Below are 21,108 nucleotides of genomic sequence, written 5' to 3' on the forward strand. Positions count from 1 at the left end.
TTTATTAAATCTCATCTCAAAGTGTAACAAAGGCAACAACTATCCCTTTGTTATTTACGTTTCAGTTCATTTTTTTTACATATCTTTCATGCACCTGCAGCTCCAGAGACGCAATTTAACCAATCTTCTGTTTGAGAGTTGTCCTTGCTTGCAATTTTTCGTGATATGGTTCATACGTTGAATAACGACGACATTTTATATTTCCTTTGTTTACAATGCTTGACCAAGAGAGATGGCGACGTCACAGAAAAACTTTCTTATAATTAATTTCTGATCATTGCTGAGATCCCATAATTAAAGAAACTGAAGTACGGTATTTAGAATAAATAAACATGTTTAGAATATATCTCGTTCATTTCTACATATCATTGCTTTACTTCATTTCTTATCTGTAACAAAATATTAAGAAAATATGATGGAATATGAAATTTTGGGTTTTTTGCAAACAATTTCATTCGCGTGTAAGAACTTTTTTAAATATAATTCGTAATAGATGGCGTCAGTTCTTCTCCAATGACACTGAAGAATGCAAATTATGTCAGTCCTCCATGATTCACTTCGTTTTTGACATTTTTATTTTAGTTTTGGTCTTTCTGCTGTTGAGTAAGGTAGTGGCGGGACTGTTAATTGCAGATGGCAATTTCAGGACTAATAAGTACGTAACTACAGGCCATTGTTAGGTGAAGCTTTTATACATTTACTGTACATCATCTAAGATGCCTACTGCTCTCAGGTCTTCAAACAGCAATCACATTATGGTCAATTGTGTAGAATGCTGCAATTGGTCGAGCATAGCCAGATGCCATATTTTCCATTTGCTTGGTAAGTACTACGATAAGTTCGATATTGGCCTACAGAAGCTTAGATTATCTTCGTCTCCTTTTCCTTTATAGGCCGGCTTTATATAAAGTTTTTCGGTATTTGGTTAAGGATGCTTGTGAGAAACTCATTCTGACAATTATCAAAATATAACTCCCGCAACTGATAAAGTTTTTGCCTCTTAAATCACTTGGGTATGGGAAACGGGTCATTTCTTCACAGTATGTACTTTTTTTTCCTTCTAATTTTTTCGAAGTCATTCATATTCAGTTCTTTAAATTTACTGAATTTACTATTTCTCATTGTGATCACTGGGAGATCAGCAGGAGGGTCCTCCTTATCTAAATTATGCCAGATTTCTTGTCCATGTTTACTTCAAAGTAATTCACGAAATTATCGGACATGTTTATTACTGTTGCATCGGGTAGAAATTTTTGTTTAGTCCCAATATTCCGGCTAGATTGTCATGGATTTTGGGTAGATTTTTCTCTACACTGATTTTATTGTACATATATTTTCATGGTTTTCACAAAAGTCGCTCTGAGTTCTGGCTGTTTTATACAATGACCAATTTTCACCTCTTAATTCTTTTGATCTTTTCCATAAATCTTCCATTTTTTTTCTTTTTTCTTAGCTTCACGTAATTCATTGCAAATCATTTGTTCACTGTGTTCACTTCGTTTGGTTTTATGTACAGCCCTCCACAGTAATGATTCTCTCTCTGACGGGCCCTTGGAAGTTTTCAAAGTAATCCCCTTATATTGGCATTTTCTTTTAACTATTTGCCTTGTTACATCTGGATATTTATCGTTGTAGTTTGACACTAATATACTTTTGCTATAGACTGTAAAAAGAGCTTACACATACTTAGTCGCCTGTCATGGTATTCCTCAACTTACCACCTACACTCTTGGCTTGTTTCCCTCTTATTTTCTGTATGCTCGTAAGAATAAATAATATCAACTTTAAAGTTGGTTCCGCAAGTTTCTGCTAAGTTACCAGCTTTTTTTATTTTATTTTTAAATTTTTATAAAGATTAGGCTAATTATTTTGTGGTGGAGGCATCAGAGAAACTTTGGCCCCTCTTTCCATCAGAACAGACCTTTTAATACACACAGCATTTTGAGAATCTCTGGAAAAATATTGTAAACCTGTGATTCTGATGACATTTTCATTAAATTGATCAAGGCGTGGCATTTTTTTAGATGGCTACAGGGCGTTATGACAGTAAAGGAGACTGCAGAATGGCCTCTCAGTCCGTAGCATGAAGCCATAATACAGCTTGATTTACCTACTAAATTTATCCCAGGAGGAGGTGGAGCTAGATATTAGATAGTACTGCCTGATTTTGTACGGCATATAGTCAAAGAATTTTTATCTCCGTAGTGAAAATTGATTGCAATGCACTGTAATATGTAGAAAGGCCCTACTGTTAACTTGGAGTTCATAATAATTTAACTATTTTGAAAATAGTTTCAGCCGTAAGAAAAATCTTAGTGGCATATGTAATTCTGAATAAATTTTTACTTGCAGAACTGTTGGACTACAGAGAATATTGATTTGCAGAGACGAAAGAAGTGGAGCGATTAAACTGAATTGCTCGCAAGAAGACCCCGTTTGGTATTACATTTTATTTATGGACATTAATAATGTAGCGTATTTTAACTTAGTTCACTATGTTAAGGAAGTGTTTTGTAGTATTTCTGTATAATAATATCTGTCGCAAATGCCTAGTTCTTATAAAAATCAAGAAAAACGTTAGCGAGTTCACCTGAAAAAGTATAAGTCCAATGTTATTCTTTTCATGGGCACGGGCAGCTCTGTAAATCTCATTCTAGTAGGTGGTAAATTTATCTTCTCAATGCGTACGCATAGAACCAATCTGTTTTGGTTGTTGGCTCCACCTTTCAACTTCTGTTATTGGAAGTAATTTATGACGTCTTAATATTTGCCTTCTACACCAATCATCAGTATCCTGAGTTTGTTCATTTGTTTATTTGTTATCGACAACCACTCAAATCACCTGTTTCATCTCTTGTGGCTTAGCTCTTATTGATTTCAGCCAATAACAAACTTTTTTGGAATTACGTAATACTTTTGACGTTTTGCCATTCGAAGACAGGTGCTTCAGGCCATTGTTTCGACAATTAGCCAATCTACAACATACTCCTGATTCTCTCCAAACTACTATGGTTTGGTTGGGCCTCGTTAAAGAGATGATGACGTCAATTGTCACACTTTATGTAACTGGCTGTCAATTTATGACGTTTTCATTGTTAACCAATCAGAAAACAATACGGTTCCAACAGACCAAGGATTTTCTTTTCCGCCATCAGTTTAAAGGTATGGATAGTGAAATTCAGTTGTGTGACTCTTGTGAGCTCGATTAGTTTTGGGTAATAGGCAAATATCATGGTGGTGCATATCCCGAACATGCAAAATATACATATGATATTTTCCGTCAACATTCTGTGTTACCTTTGAGTGTTCAGTGTCCTAAGTGTCAGAAACCATTACTTTTTAGGGAAGATAAGCATATTTGGTATTGTAGTTCTACTGTGGTGATTGCTAAAACAAAGAAACGCCGGCGATGTGGGTATCAAGTTTCAGATTATAAAGTTACCTTTTTAGATGGTACTCCTCTTCCTGCTTGGAAACTATTATTATTTATTAATCATTGGGTCAATAGTAAATTGTGGAACCATCATACTGTAATAGATTCTCTTAAAAATTAGTAAGAGCAACAGTGTTGATTGCGTAGTTTTTGTTGTGAAGTTGCTGAATATTATTTTGATAATCAAGAACCAATTGGTGGTGGTGATGTTATAATAGAAATAGATGAATCTCATTTTGGCAAACGTAAATTTGACAGGGGCCGTCCTCTCAGTGATATTTGGGTTTTTGGGGGGATTAAGAGGGAATCCAAGAAATTTTTTTATGCTACCTTTAGTGGAGCCTTTGCCTCGAGAACGCTCAGCTGAAAATCTTACTCCTTTAATCCAGAAATATATTAAGAGTGGCTCGTGTAATAATAGCGACAAGTGGCGTGCGTATAATAAGCTGTTATCTTTGGGTTATATACATAACACGGTGAATCATTCGGAAAACTTTGTAGACCCTGATAATTCATTGGTACATACTCAAAATATTGAAAGACTTTGGAGGGATCTTAAAGAGTGGATCAAGCGGCCTGGAAATCGCTCACAATATTTTAAGCAATATATATCTATTTATTTTTAAAACAATACCCTGAAAATCAGCGACTACATTATTTTTGTCAAACTGCTGCATTGCTGTACCCTCCTCAAGGAGAGAGGCAACGGCCCAAGAGGCCACAGGAAGAAGAGGAGGAGGAGGAGGAGGAGGACCAGCAGCCCCATTGTTCAGGCTTGTAAGACTGAGAGTAATGGTGAGTATAATATTTATTTCTGTAGTATTAGGTACTGATCAGGTATTATTTTTGTTATGGACATTAATAAGGTAACCTAGTTCTTATACAAATCAAGAAAAACGTTAGGTTAGGTTAGGTTAGGTTAGGGGGTGTGAGGGGCAAGGCCCCCACCTGAAAGGGGGGGCGGTGGGGGGGCGAAGCCCCCGCCATCCAGGTGCAGATATATTCAGTTACAGGTTAGGTCAGAAAATTAAGGTTAGGTTAGTACACAACTACAATGTGACGTGCAATAACTGGTCATATAGTGCATTTGTATGCCATTTTCTCATGTAAAATTCTTGGCTCGGGTTTTCCCATTTCCATTGTTTTTATGTATTTCGAATTCAGTGTATACCTGTATACCGGTCCATTTTTATATGTTTGAGTGTTATATTTAAGTTTGTTTTCCTCATTTTGCCCTGTTTTTACCTACTTTGTCTCCCCCACCCAAAACCCCGCTTCCCAAGGAGGTTCCCCCAGATTGTTATCTATAGGGGGAGGGGTGGTGGAAGGATAAGTAATCATTTGCGATGGAAATAAACCTCAAAATCTTTCAAATCACATCATAATACAACAGAAAGACCTACATTTTATGTTGAAAGCAATTAATGTCCATAAGTAAAATAATACCCATCGTTTTATACCACAGATTCATCTTGGTGTAAGGTCGGGTATTCATAGGGAAAAATGTAAGTCTTGGAAACAAATGCCTTTTTTTAACTTGTAATTTTTGGTTAATTTTTTTGTATATAGTGCTTAAGAATTACTAAATGAGAAACCTAAAAAAATGTATTTCCATATGAAAATGTTTGTGAAGCAAGCTTGCTAGATAAAATTAATGAGCTGTAGAGTACAAGCTTTAAAACAAACGGGAAGCCTCAAGCTTTTCAAAACATCTTATATAACTTTTTCATCTTGGGGGTACATCATTTCTTAATTTCTGAGGTAAGATTCATTACAGGAAGCTCTTGGGGATGGCCAGTGTTGGCAATATTGATCCATGCATTTTAATTACAGAGGAAAATTAGGTTTATTATTGAAATATTCCCAGAACTTGGTGGTAGGTAGCCATAGATTCAATTATTTTTTCTTAGTATCAGAAGAAACTTTTAAAGCACGAGTCATTGATATGTTACTTTTATCAGGGTACTGGATAATATTTAGTAATCGGTGTTCATTATATAAAACACTTACATCTCTAGTACAAAGTACTTGAAGAAATTGTACGTAATTGTTTTGCCATGGGAGAGGACGGGTTAATTATGCATGGGATGAGTACGTATAGAACTTCTTGTTGTTTATAGAATACTGAACCATATATATGTTGTCAGTTTTGACAAATTTAATCCTTTATGATATGAAGAAACGGTAATTTTGCTCATAGAATTTAATTTTCACCTTATGGAATTTTACTTTTTTAGAATGAGAAGAAACTGGTTGTGCACATCTTTTCTGTAAATTTCTACAATCGGTGATTCCTCACAGAAATTGATTCTATGCATAACAAAGATATTTTATGTAAAATATACATAAAACTTTCCTAAACCATAGTTTTGATTTATCATGTCGGTAAAATATTCATTAAACTTTACCAAACTATAATTTACTTTTATCATGTCAGTAATTATAGCAAAGCTGGCGCTAGGCTAAATGAAAAAAGTATTGAGCAGAGTTTAGTGTGTGGGTATTAGATTATCATTTTAAGTTAGATATTTTCCATTGAGAAATGAAGGATCGGTCTACCAGGTATTAAAAAGGCATATGCCTATGTTCTCAGTTAACAAGAGCAACCTGGCTGTTTTAGATGAGTTTACTAAATGTGCGTACATCCATACTGAATTTTGATACAATTAATTGCTGCAGATTAGTGCACACTCTTGGGATGACAGCATATGTGGCTGAATTGCAATTCATGTGACACTTGTTTGCACTTCTCTCCACCTACAGCTCAGGTAGATACTTTATTTCTAGTGAAATCTTAGTTAATGCTCCTCCAGTAGACAATATTAGGTTTTTTGTCTATTTACTTATGGTTCCTTCATTGTCTAGTGCCGTGGCATCATGCTATACAGTATGATTTGGAGGTATGTACAAAGTTGAACTACAAACTTTTGATGACAAAGTGAGAGTGAGGGAGTTGTTCAAATTCTTATATGGTCTAGTTGAAACCCAAAAACAGTTGGACTTGTTTAAACCGGTATGAGCTAATATGTACTGTACTTATATATTTTGTGTTATGTAATTGCACGGAAGGATGTTGGAGAAAACCTAGTGTCAAAATTAAGAGAGGTTAAACCATGTGTGTCAAAACAATATAGTGAATAAAGTAATACCAGGTCATCTTTAATTTTTGGGAACTTGCAATAGGATGAGTAATAATTCTGAATACAGATAGGATTCTCTACTAAATTGAGACCATTTTCAAGTTCCAGTGCATGCTTTTAACTTTAAGCCATGACTCGAGTCAGCTTAATAGAGTAGTAACAAACTTAAGCTAAATAAAATTGTAGGTTAGTTAAAAATACAGGATTGACTTAGAAAAAAAAATTAATTTAAAAAAATGGATTAGTTTGGAAATTGTTCCAAACATGGGATTCACTGCATCTAACCTTGTTTCTTAGGAATGCTATTTCGTATTACCGATTTTAGACGTTGATAGTCTTAATGTAGTCTCAAGATGTTAGCAGTTCAAGTCCCTGCTGTGATTGTCAGCACATTAACTTTCATTATCATCCACATGTAGCCCATTCTTGTTATAATCTGTGAAATGTTAGGTTAATGATAACCTTTCAAAAAGCCTCCCTCTTTACATTGAAGAAATCTACTTCATGATCTTAAATGTGTAATTTACCTGCACCACCATTTTGCATATATTTTCAAGAAGAAACTTCATTTTTAGTTTGTCTCTCATTTCTTGTGGATTTCTCTGAAGGTTCATAGTTGACCTTTGTAATGACATTACCTACTATAGTTCTTGTAGAATTGATCATTGGGTTTCTTCTCTTAAAGCCACTGACTAACTATTAGTGAATATGATTTCTGTCCCATCCCTGTCTAATACTTATTCCTGGCTCTTGTTCATGTTAGTATAATAAATAGGTGGTTTTGCTTCCAATTCTTATTTTGTAAAGTATTCATTAAATACAGTACTACTGACTTTTAAAGTGCCCTGGTAATTCTGCAACAATTACCATAATTTTGCTGTTTTGATCACTTCTTGTAAATTTTTTTTCTCCTACTCTTCTGGCCTTGGTTATCGTAAGCCATTAAAATTATTGATATTTTTCATCTTTACAATAGTAATTTTACAACCCATAAGTTCAGTACTACTACATGTAGACATCACAGTATCCTCACCCTGTTACACAAGCATCGGTACTAACCAGTTATATCCAACAACTTTCATTTTAAAAATTAGAGGTATTGTTCAGATTGCTTGTAGTAAATTTGTCACAACCGATTTGATTAATATTGCTGGGAACTTAAAAACAGATCATAATGGAATGGATTTTTAGTTTAATTTCATATTTTTCGATACAAAAGTTTAAACTGATCATAATGGAATGGATATTAGTATAATTTTACATATTTCGATACAAAAGTTCAATTTTCAGTTAAGTAATTTAGAAATATGAGTTTAAAAGATACTCAAAATATGTAATGCCATTTTGACTTCCTGGTAGTTGGCTGAATGGGAGGTGTAGTATTCTTACGGAATCTGCTGCTGCCCTCTGTTGCTGTGTTCTTATAAAGTCGGCAGAAATCAACCACTTCACTTCTGTAAACGTAAATTTTCCATAAGATAAATATCGGTTATAATGAGTATGCTTTTCAAAATATCTTTGTTGGGAGAAAATTATTTTTAGACCATGGTCTAATCTTCCCAATTTGCACTAGTAATTTAAACTTTTTCGGAGGTTTTAGGTTTTTGCCAAAATTACTTGAAGCTTGTAGTAACTACAATAATTTTTTGCACTTATCTTTTTTTTAGTAAAACCTTTACTTTACATTCTTCTTTAAAGCTCTTTACAGAAATAACGCTTTTATGGGTCTACTGAGGTGGAAGGCATGAAAAACCACACTGGCAATATTGAAAGTTTCTCGCCTCCATTTGAGAAAGTCAAGAGACAAGGGACATTGGAGCCAAGACAAGGAAAGTAGTAGCAACTCTTTGAAATTCAACTTTCTTACAGAAGAGAGAAGGGTAAGAAAAGTTTCTTTTCCATTTGAGTCAAGAAACGGGATATCTTAAGAGCCAAGACAAGAATAATAGTAACTCATCGAAAATCAACTCATCGAAACTTTCTTACAATTGAAGAAGGGCATGAAAACCGTTCTTGTCGGCAATCATCCAGAAGAGGGAGGCACAAAAACTGCTCTCTACAGCAGCCGTAGACCAAGCTTCTCCTCCATATAAGGAAAGTGAAGAGAAAACATATCTAAAGCCAGGGCACGAATAATAGTAGCAACTTATCGAAATTCAATTTTCTTACAGAAGAGAGAATGTTAAGAATCGAGAAAAAAAAGGGACGTCTTGGAGCCAAAACAAGTACTAGTAGCAACTCGCTGAAAAATTAAACTTTATTACAGTTGAGAGAAAAGTAAGAAACACTTTTCAGCAGCCGTTGACCAAGTTTCTCCTCCATTTGAGAAACTCAAGAGAACTCTAGACATTTTCTTATTTTAAAGGAAGAATATAAATAGTGTGACTTTTTATAAAAGGTCAAGTGAGACATCTTTACTCTTAGAGTAGAGACAATAATATTAGCAACCCCTCGAAATTAAACTTTCTTACAAGAGAGGGAACTTCAAGAAAACTGTTCTACTCTGAGGTCGTCCATCTGAGAAAAGACAAGAGAAAACAAGTCTTAAGAGCGCAGACAACAAAAGCAAGGCATCTAAATTCAACTTTCTTACAGAAGAGGAAAGGGTACGAAAAACTGCTCTCTTCAGCTGCCAATGCCCAAGTTTCTCCTCCATTTGAGGAGACCAGAGAAATTTTCAATTTAAGAAAACTGAGTCAAGACAAGAATATAGTTGTAACAACTCGCTTGATCTTACAGAAGAGAGGAGGGTTAGAAAACTATTCTCTTAGATAGCTAATAACCAAGTCAGAGCCGGACCAAGTGACTGACTGAATAGCTTGGGGTTAATTTCCATGTATCCCACCATCTTTCGACCTTGAGATTAAATCCTTTGTTGCAGTTTGAAGACTGTATACCAGGAAAAATAAAAACTGAGTTTTCATTAAAACTCTTGGATGAGAAAAAATGCACAAAGTTTTATAGAATTAAGCGGTATGGAACCACATACAAATGATCAGCTACTAGTACGGAAATAATTTCACGTCCATACGAGATTAAAAGTAATTTCCGACAGCCAAGACTATTTGATTTACTATTATAATAAGCTAAACTAAAATCTTCCTCTCTTTCAGCTGGGAAAATATTTAATTAAAAGACCATGTACCAACACAGTACGTACAGAACTGAAGGTATCCCTAACTTCTTAAGGAAAGGAGTCTTCTGCACTTGCTAACAAATGTCTGTTAATGCATGCAATAAGCACATACACTCGAGCCCATTGCTATTTTACGAAACTTGACTAACTACCTCTGAATCAAGAAATGTCACCTAGCAAATTTACACAAATGGAATTTTTGCAATCCTAATAAAACCAGGTCGGAAATATACCACTTACCATCTTTCATTTCCATTCTTTGAAGAATATTGGTCTTCCCACTTGGTGTAGGGAAACCGATATGAGCAAGAGCAAACTTTGGGTGCTCCATCTACCCTAAGAGGATTCTGAAGATTCCCTGATTATGCAAGTAGCAACATCAGAGACTTCATGGAACCCCTGTAAAAGAAAAAAAAATTAAAACATTAATAGGTAACATGTGGCACACTTTCCACATCTGAAAAATGATCCTAAAGGCCTGTCCACACGACCGGGCCTGATCGGCGTGCTCCAGGGTTAACGGGCAAATTCTGGCGGACTTATCCGTGAATGCTGTCCAGTGTCCACACGGGTGAGGCGATGGAGAGGTGGGCGTGCCCGACGATGCCAGTAGCGTGTTCAGTGCGGTACGATAAACATCGTGCCTACCGCAAAGAAGAAGACAGCGTAGCATGATAATTGCTTTGTGTGTGATGAAAAAGGAGAAAAAGAAGAGAATATGGTGCAAAGAATGGCTCAGTAAAAGAAATGTATATGGTTAACGTACGTCTGCCAGGGTCGAAGCTCATGCCATCGGGCACCACCATGGTGATTTTGCTACAAGACCCATCGGGCAATTTGACGGTTTGCCTGACAAGTGTGCCCGTTAGAGGGGAAGTCCGCCGATCAAGCCCGATCGTGTGGACAGGCCTTAATGGTAATACCGACTGTGTACCAAATCTTAAGAACTAAAACTTAAATTTTTCTTTGCTGGCCCGCCCTAATGAATATGCCAGGTAGGTCTAACATTGTTTGCTCGAGTTTTCTGTTCCAAAGAAACATCCAGATCGAGATTCCGTGCCAATGAACATTAACAAGCATAAATTGCATTAAATTTTGCTCCACTGTATTGTAACACTATCTTGTCCTGTCTATCAGTATGGCTATCGAAATAAAATTCTGTTTACCAATTCGCAAGTCACTAACATTGAAGGACTAGCTTTACTTCAAAAGATATTCCACAACCTGGCCAAGAGTTACGCCAAGTCTTACTTCACCACCCCAACTTGTAAAGACCCCACTCATGCACACCATCTATCTTTAAGACATTTTGAAATAGTGTTTAAAATATTCAAAAATACAACACTATATTAATGAAGGATTCGCCTTAAGTTTCTGACAAGAATATTAGAATACTACAATTTAACAACCGAATATTCTACTTCTGCTGGGACAAACAACATAAGTGTTAAGTCAAATAGAAACACTCCTTCAAAGCACAAAAAGTCCGTACAATAAATGTAAGACCAACACACCAATTAAGAGATGTTAAAGCTATAAGGACCTCAGTAGAAAGACCACCTACTGTGGTGAGTATAGGAGTAAACCCAAGTAATCTATACTGCACGACATATAGCTCCAAGGACTTTTAGACCGGGAAGGAGGGCACTTATCCACAAAAGTGTCGAAGACCTTCGAGGATAACTCACCTTTAAGTACTGATACTGCTTTCCCTTAAGTGGGGAGGTTATTTAGTCACGTGGTAGGTGCACTTGAAACAGGATCCATATCAATTTCACTTAGTGCTTACTCACTTCTGCCTTGGAAAACAGCAGCCACATGGATAATGACATAGCAGCTTAAAACAGTACTCTAAGGGTGAACATTGGGATTCCTGTTTTATATGAAATGTGTTCTCATCTTTACTAAAATAGCTTTCCTGTGGATGTCTCAGTTTTCCGCAAAGGTTACCAACTGTTGACGAACCTTCATTGACTTGAGTTGGAAATTTTGCTAGCCATAAGTTTTTAGTCAACTAAGCGATTAAGTAAAAAAAAGAGCACTTCACCTAGCATGGCATTCAACCATGGCCACCTGATTCAACCCTGTAATGACCAGGTGCTGCTTTGAAAAAAGCGCTTGGAAACAATATGTATAAAAAAAAATGCTATATCCAAGATTTAGGCTTGTGCACAAGTTAATACAAAACTTTAATATCAAAAGGCGTTCACCAAGGTCAGCATTTATCAGGACATTGTCTCTAAACCACCAGCCACCTCTAGTGTAACAATGTCAATACTGAAGGGATAGCTACCAGTACATTTTCACAATAACTAACTGATCAAACCATGGAGTATTTAAGTGCAAGAATAATGAGAGGTCCTAGGAAACATCCCTTACCCTCGTGGCACAATGGCCACCAAACATAAGGCTGTGATAAAAGTCATTCCTTAATCCTGGGTAACTAATATTTTGAGACAATCTAAAGAGGATTGGAAAATTTGGGTGGACTAAAAGAAACCACTTTAAGATTGATGAGCTATATGGTACAGCAATAGCTAAATATGAAATAGAAACTAACAAATACTAGAGTTGCTTAAATTATTAAGTTTAAAAGTATGCATATGATTATTTGTTGAAAATGACCCAAACTGGAAAACATATATACAGATTTTTTATGCTAATTTTAATTTTTGGTAAGTTTTTTATTCTTATTTTTTATGACAGACGCAATGAATTGTGAGGATCTTTAATGCCTACGGTGGGTTGAAGTGGGCATACTATTTTCAAATTTATCTAAGGAATTGAAAATGAAGCCAGTCATCAGATAAGGCATTAACCGATTTGTAAGTCTGCAATTGTAGGTCCTAGTATAAAGAATATGGAATTTCAAAATACCTGAAGACTTCAAGAAGCTTCTAAGTCGCTACTTGGAAAATCTTTAAAAGTTTTTACGTATCAACTGACGAAATTTTTTAACCAAGGTCCTTTAAATATACTCTGAGTATATTTAAAGGACCTTGCTTTTAACTAAGAAAATGTTAAGAGTATTAATTACAAATTTGTATGAAACTCATGTAATCTGCAAGGCATAACCATGGAAATCCCTGTATGTTAAGTGCATAATGATAGCTCTACATTACCTAGTTTCAGATTTCATATTGGTACATTCCAGTGCCCAAACATCTAGCATACATATTACAACAAATTCTTTGTATCGTTTCCTTATCTTTCTATACACAAGACTGAGATAGCAATAACTCCAGATAACACTTCATAAATCAATAAACTTTGCGTGCTGTGCCAATTACATATTTTCCTGGAAAGCACGTTTGAAGTTTATACGTCTAAAAAAATCTGACTTATAATAACAGGGTTAAATTGTGGCAGTAAATTACAGTTCTTCTGTAGCTTTTACTACAAAGTTAAAATATAGTTAACTCGTTGCAGAATAACCACTGGTCCATGCAACGTAAAAACACCATACAAACATTTATATTCCCCTGTTTATATATTTACATTCCCCTGTTTATATATGCATTTACTCCACGTTTTTAGTTATAGTTTGAAGTTTAACACAGTATATTATATATATAAAATATAAAACATATACATACATCATTACACCAGTTTACAAAAACAAGGTAGGCTACACCCACATAAAACAATTGCAGCTAAGGCTGAGGGAGCGCTGCAAAAAATAAGTAAAGCCTACAATGCACTGAGTGAGGTACACTGAGGAGAGGAGGGGGAGGAGGAGGAGTAGCAGCAGTAGTAGTAGAAGAAAGACCGAGGCATGGAGAGAGGAGAGGAGGGAGGGGTGATTGTGTGCGCGTCAGTGAGTTCTGCATAGTTCTTGTCTGTGGAGTGTGAAGTACTGTGGCCAGACTTCGGCCTATTCAGAGTGAAATAGGCCAAGGTTTAAGCTTCTTTCTTAGAATTGCGTTGCATAATTATATTTTTTTTTTTATTTCAGACGTCTTATAGGATAACTTCATTCATATAGAAACTTTTAACATTTTTTCTATTTTTTTTTTTTTTTTTTTTAATATTTCAGCTTTGAGGCGCTCTAAGTGATGGCATTTACTGTTACGCTTCGTTCTAAAGCATTTTCCATTTTTTATTCTCCAATTTTGACAAGGCAACGGTTTTGCCCGTCGGGAAAATTGAAATTAGCATACCGATTTGAAAAATACAGAATACAAATCATATCGCCATTAGATTAATTATTTTGTTAAAATCACGTTTTCATTGTGGAATTAAATACCATTTAAATAAGGAATCATACCTTCACATTTGTGAGAATAAACAAGTAATAAGTGTTACAAGTGACTAATGTGGACACTATGATAGAACTCAAAAGGATAAAAACAAAAAGCATTTAAGCAAAGCAACAAATTATAATCACTACAAAACTGATGTGATCATATGTCCTATAGAAACTATATTTATGCATTTGAATATATTTCCAGGACTTACCAGATCATTTATTATACTTAAAAATGCTAACCGTTTAATTATATATCTTTGTGACATGGAAAAATAACTTTACCCAAATAGTATCACTTTCTTCTTCTTGTAGTGTAGGAGTATGCTGCAGTCAAGTTAGAGTACTCAGCTTCTAAACGTTTCTACTTTCTCTGCACCTTTTCCCACTTCTATGGTCGGTGTTTCAGACATCTTTCCTCCGCCTGGCTCGGCCAAATACATTGTCCGCTGACAATTGGTTGTCTCTCAGATCTTTAATTAAACCCATCCACCTTCGCTTCTTCGGTCTTCCTCTCTCCATCTCTCCAACCAGGCACCTTCCTCTGCATCACTCTCCTCTCTAAATACGTCTCATCCCTTCTCATCACATGGCCATACCACTGCAGTTTTCTTTCCTGGGCCTTCATTGATATTTCTACGACTTTAGGCGTTCTCAGCTCGTAGGCGTTTATTTCACCCAACAAATATCCACAAAAACCAGATGATCCTTCTGTAGTTCTTTGAGTCACAAGCAACACCTTCAACAATTACCAATACCTCGTCGGATCTGTTGCTTGAAATGATTAAGATACGAGAAAATCGTATGATATATAAGCAATATTTTCATATGAATAAACTAACTCCTGTAATGGATGAATTATCCATTGTTTGTGACATGCTTTTGTTTTTACAGTGGTTCTAAGGCTATTAAAACTAAAAAAAAAAAAAAAACATTTTACCACAGCCCTCGTTCCTTATTTTCAGACCCTTCCACAGATCAAACCTATCAAATAACAAGCAGGTATACGAAAGCCTTGTTGGTGCTGTTTTGTCTGGTTATCTACATGTCACGAATCTACTTTGGTATGACATCTACACAGGTATGCGATCTACAATTTCCAAGAAAGGTTTGTTGTGTCGTTTGTCATAATAATTTAACTACCTAATTTTCTAAGTAAGAAGCTAGATTGCTACCTATTGTCCAAAGTAATGCAAGTTGTGTCGTTTGTAACAATCTAGCTTGCTACCTAATTTCCTAATTAGTTAGATAGATTGCTGTATAGTTTGTTAAAAAGTAAACCAGTCCTTTACCATTTTTATATTTAGTAGGCTTCTATATTAAAGTTTAAATATTTCAGTCAGTAGCAAAGCCCTGAAGATGCTCGCAAAAGAATTCTACAATGAAATCAGTGACTAATCCAAGACACTGGCATTTTTAAGAAGACATGGTCTTTTAGTTGAAGAACAGGGTTTCACCATATCATCGATGTAGTGGAGAGATGGACACTCGGAAAAGGCGGCGAAATGGCGAATTTACGCCCGTTCTTCGTTACAGAAACCGTGGATGTCACACTTTTCGTTTCGTTCGCAAAGGCAATGCATTTTTTCACTTCACAGATTTGAATAAAGTAAATTGCAAGCTTTCTCTTTGCCAAATTTTAGAACTTATTTTATTTTATAGAAGACCCCTCTTACCATCAGGTTCAAGGTTTCACTGGTAGAGGTACTTAAGCAATATGTGATTGGTTTAGCATGTGTAGCGAAGTGTGTACAGCGATTGTTTCAGTCCAAAATCGTGGTCAAATGATAGGTACTGAAGAAGAAACCGTACAAATCGATGGTATTTCTACAGAAGCAATCCGCGGTGGCCTAGACTATGGTAATTGACGTTTTCCTATGTTATTTTACCCACTGAACAAGAATTTTAAGTAATATTTATTCGGACGACTAATTAACCCCCAAGGGCCAGTACTAAACACTGCGAAATACATTGGACGCCCCAATCCCTAGTGGATGTCGTATCCGCGGTTACGTTCCTTGCAGTTCGTGTGGAACTATTCTGTAGAATTACCCTGCAAGAAACGTAACCACGGATAAGACATCCACTAGGGATTGGGGCGTCCAATGTATTTCGCAGTGTTTAGTACTGGCCATGGGGGTTAATTACAGTCGTCCGAATAAATATTGCTTAAAATTCTTGCAACTGCCATAGTCTGGGCCGCCGCTGATAGGTACCCTAGATCTACCTATATATAAGCTATAATTAAAAATAAAAACATCGGTTTTATTCAGACAAAACTGAAGGTGAATGACACACGACCATGCCCATCAAATTTGGTTCCCATTTTGGGCAATCACATCGACTTTGCTAAATAATACTACACACTGAAATCACAACGATCTTACCTTCTTCGAATGTGAATAAGAAAAACGATGCATCTCCTCTAAAAGAGCCATGACTGAACGCAATGAAGCCTTTAAGAAAAAAACACTTTTAAACTCGTAAGTCGTAACAACAACGACGAAAGATTCTGTCCTGAGCAAGGACAGGGAACGAAAAAGAACGGCAGTAGACTTGTCACAAAGGCTTTGAGCCCAAGATAGTTGCGTTTTCCGAGGCGCTATACCTTGACGAACAGACACTAGATGGCAATGCTAAACGTCTTTGCATACTGGCCTGTATGTGAAAGAGGGAATTACATTATTTTCTGAGTTGTGATAATTCGGAAGCAGTAAGAAAATAAATCAATAAATACACAATCTTGGAAGGAATGCTATTCATTAACCATAAATAAATCAACATGTACAGAGACTATACGAGTGTTTGGTTGCAGCTTTTCACTTTAAAATGAATCTTAAGAAACTAACTTTTCATTATTTTCAATATACTTCATTATTAGTGAGCTACACCCCTCATCATGTTCTAATTAACTTTGATTAGGGACATATTTACGGATACAAATTAATCACAAGTAAATTAACAAAATAGCATCGTTTAAATGAAAATGGCGAGGTATTTTCTGAGATAAAAAAAACACAATAATATCGCTCTGCAAATATTTGGGTATCACACACATACAGGTATACATGTGCCTTTTGACCTTATCTTATCCTTAGTATACACTTACAATTAGTGGGGAATCACATTCCTTTGGACGAATTCTCTTAGCACCTAACAATTCAAGACTACCTGTAACTCTTGCCTGCAAGACAGTAGTTAATTTTCACCTTCCTTCAAAGTTCTTTTGGTCTTACCAAGACAATATCTCACTTCGTACCATGGGCCAAAACCTGGCTATCTTCATTAGTTTTCAATTACCGCCGAAGGTGCTTTGTGGGGCTCGCAAATTCGTCTATAACTGTGAAGAGTCAAACGTGGTACTCTATATGTTTAAAACATTATTCTAGTTTTGTTGCACCTCTTAATTGAGGTGCAACATCCTTCATTAATCTTAAGCCATATTTATTTTATATTGAAGTTGAAATAATCCACTCCATTAATGCACAATGAATCACAAGTCTTATATTGGAGCACTCATCAAGATATATTTAAAAAAACCAAGATTAATATTTGTATGATGGTGTCCAGTAGCCCTTATAAACATCGTTATTTTTGCACCCCACATACATAGTTGATATAATCTACAACCTAATATTATTTAAACCAAGAAAGTTATAAACTAAATTACAAATTAAAATCATGGACCATTGTAGAGGTAATGGCACTTACACAGCTAAAATTTATAATGTATTACGCATGTAAGAAATGTACGATATGAAGAAGGATTGGGAAACGATAACATAAACGTGGCTTGACCATATTTTTTTTCATCCGATCTGTTGAGTTCAGAGGTCCATACCAGGCCTACTATTCACTTCAAAGCCTTGCAATGACTACCCTTTTTCATTGATGAATGAGAGAGAGAGAGAGAAATGTTTACCCTTAAAAATGCGATATCATTTTCTATGAATGACATAGAAAAAGAAAATGGAGAAGACAATATCCATAACTAAAGAGAGAATAGTTATGAACGCTTCAGTCAAAGCTGTATTATAACAATAAGCTTAAAAATAAAATAACATGAAATAAACAATAATGGGAATAATCACACTTACTATAGAATACTGTGTAGTTAACGACTGCCCCAAAGAAAATAATCGCTAAATTCCTTTGAAGAGCTTATGACTCGATGAAAAAATAATGTTTTCTTATTTCTGACAACAATTATATGTGGTTTTAATGTTCTGTACGTTGTAAGAATAATTGCATTTACGGTGCAATTTCATATCCCGCCACTAACAGTAAATGGAAGCCAAACAAGATTTTACTTTGATTCTACCAGTCATATATATTTATAAGTGCGTCCAAAGAAAATGAAGATAATCATTCCGTACTCAGTAAGAACATGCTTTGTATTTAGTTCAAGCTTTTCCATATTATAGTCCTCAGGTCTATGGCCGAATTCTAAACAGCTAATTGTTCGATTGATATAAGACCATCAGATTTCATCAATGCAAGACATCTCTCTTACCCCATGTTCTCACTACACAGCATTTTGATTTCAAGATCTTGCTACAAAATGCTCTTGTGATGGTTAATGCTATCTTTGCATGATAGCATGAATTTAAAATTTATCTTACTCTTCGAAGCTCCTGCTTTTATCTTCAAATATGATATCTGAATTTTTTGCTTACACGAGTAAAACCCTTATCAAATGTATAAAAGTTCGACATAGGAAATTTCATCATAAATACATGTGATTATTACCTGAGTAAAAGGAGAAATTCCCATAAAGGCAAACATCAAATGAGACAGCATATATATATATATATATATATATATATATATATATATATCTATTATATATATATATATGTAAAGATAAAAGGCCCATAAAACACTCTTTGAACGCTCCAACCATACATTTCGAGCAATGTTTAAATAGTGTTTTATGGGCCTTTTAACTTCATATTAAACTGTTGTATTACAGTAAAAAGACATTCATATATATATATATATATATATATATATATATATATATATATATATATATATATATATATATAATTATTCAGAAGTGTTCCGAGGAAGACATAAAAAGAGATGGATAAATAAAATGAAAGAGATATCGGAAAGGAGAGGCCTCAACATCCGGAAAGTAGACGAGAGTTCACAGGCTAGTGAATGGCGCAACGTGTGTAAGGGGGACTCAACATGTTGTTGGTGAGCTTCTGTGTAGGGTATGATTCAACATTTTTAGCGTGAATGTGGGAGTGATCGTTGTCTTTCCTTGAAAGTATTTGTTTGGTCCCTGATTAGATTCTCAGCCTTACTCCTCTGATCTACAATCACATGAATTGAATATCAACGTCAGGGGAAAAAATATGTGAATGTGTACGTACGATTCATCATCAAGATATTGACCTATCGCGATTACTCTTGGATATTCAAAAAATATATTTTTAAACTTCATGTTTCTCTCTACCATAACATCCAGGTTTGCTATTACTAACCGGTTTGAATAATTTCTGCCAGAGCAACGCTGAGCCTTTTTTTTTCTGTCTTCAATTTTTGGCACACTGCCCAATAAAATCTGTATCAAAATTCAGTTGTATCCAATCTTTTCGGATTCGTGATGGGAAACATTCTTTCGAATTGCTCCCCGACTCTGATGCTTTAAGCCGGTTTTCTGCGCTGTTAACGTGAGCCCCAACTCCTCCCAAACAATAAAAATTGTGAGCGCTGTTTTATTTCGTCTAAGATTTATTTTCATACCGTGCTTTTCCACGAAGTTATTAAACTGATGAGAGAGAGAGAGAGAGAGAGAGAGAGAGAGAGAGAGAGAGAGAGAGAGAGAGAGAGAGAGAGAGAGAGAGAGAGAGAGAGAGAGGATATGTAACTACTTTCTACACTACATTTTAGTAAACTGTCGAAAAGTTTTAGTTTGATACAAAGGATTTTAAATACTTATCACGGATATCAAAGAGCCTTCTACATAATATTTGGTGTTCTTTAATGTTTACTTGTATTTTAGTTCCCTTTGTACCTGGTTGAGTATAGTCATCTGCTTTCTTAACTACTAGTCCGCTCCTGCATCCAAGTGGAGGTTGACAGCCCATTGTTAAGCACAGCATGATGCAAAATTAATTCACATCTTGTATTCTTATTATTTTTTTAGAATTATAAACGTCTCAGACATCGTTATATTTGTGCCTTATTTCCAACTGATACTGGTTCTACGAATCGGCATTCAGAAATTTCTCAGAGGTCTTTCTCTAGTTCAGCCTAATTTCCACAAAGATGGTACTGTTCTTTTATGGCTGAAGTCAGCTGGCTCGTTTTTCAAAAGAATGTTATCTTTTCTAATAATTTCAGTGACCTTCCAGATGTTGACAGGTTATGACCAACAAGAGCATGAAATTTAAAATCCAACTCTTCCACAGGTTGTTGTACAATCCTCATTGGACGTTCCATAACTGGTTGGACACAACAGAGAAATTCTTCATACCATATTTTGCTGTTCACGAAGTCCATTAGACTAATACGTCCCTACACATCAGGTATATTCTTCAGTTAATTTAATCCACAGGCCACTTCGTTATAGGTTGAGAAGACAGTCATTCAAACACTCTACAATAATATTTGACTCAGTTACCTTTCTTTACAGTGTACTACAGTGTGTAAATTATTATTATGATTCAGAAGATGAACAATGTTCGTAAATGGAGCAAACCCATAGGAGCCATTGACTTGAAGTTCAGGCTTCCAAAGAATATGGTGTTCATTAGGAAGAAGTAAGAGGAGGTAAAGGGAAATGCAGAAAGAAGAGATCTCACTTATGAAAAAAGAAGAAATAATAATAATAATAATAAACAGATGAAACTGTATTAAAATGCAAAGAGAACAGTATTAGGGTAGTAATCGATTGCAGCTTCGCTTGAACTTGTGCTAATTTGATCGACATCCTCAGGGAGGCTGTTCCACAGTCCAGCGGTGTGAGGGATAAAGGACCCCTGGAACTGAGAAGTTCAACAGCGAGGCACATTTATTCCATATTGGTGCTGGTGTTCAGCGAATCTGGTTATTCTCGGCAGATAAAGGGGATCAGGGATCAATTGTCAATGTGAAAGATCTCTGTCAAAATAGAATTTATGAAAAACTGATAAACAAG

At 35.5% G+C, this 21,108-nt stretch overlaps 1 long non-coding RNA gene across 1 annotated transcript; it reads right to left on the bottom strand.

Moving 5' to 3' along the window:
- Window positions 1-7,744: 7,744 nt before the first annotated feature.
- Window positions 7,745-16,476, bottom strand: LOC135195422 (uncharacterized). The gene is made up of 3 exons (XR_010310115.1): window positions 16,343-16,476; window positions 9,950-10,108; window positions 7,745-8,027 (listed from the first exon to the last, which is right to left on the bottom strand). It is a non-coding gene; the product is annotated as an uncharacterized LOC135195422 (long non-coding RNA).
- Between the last annotated feature and the right edge of the window lie 4,632 nt (window positions 16,477-21,108).

Source organism: Macrobrachium nipponense, chromosome 16 (genome assembly GCF_015104395.2).
Source record: "Macrobrachium nipponense isolate FS-2020 chromosome 16, ASM1510439v2, whole genome shotgun sequence".
In the NCBI taxonomy this organism is placed as follows: domain Eukaryota; kingdom Metazoa; phylum Arthropoda; class Malacostraca; order Decapoda; family Palaemonidae; genus Macrobrachium; species Macrobrachium nipponense.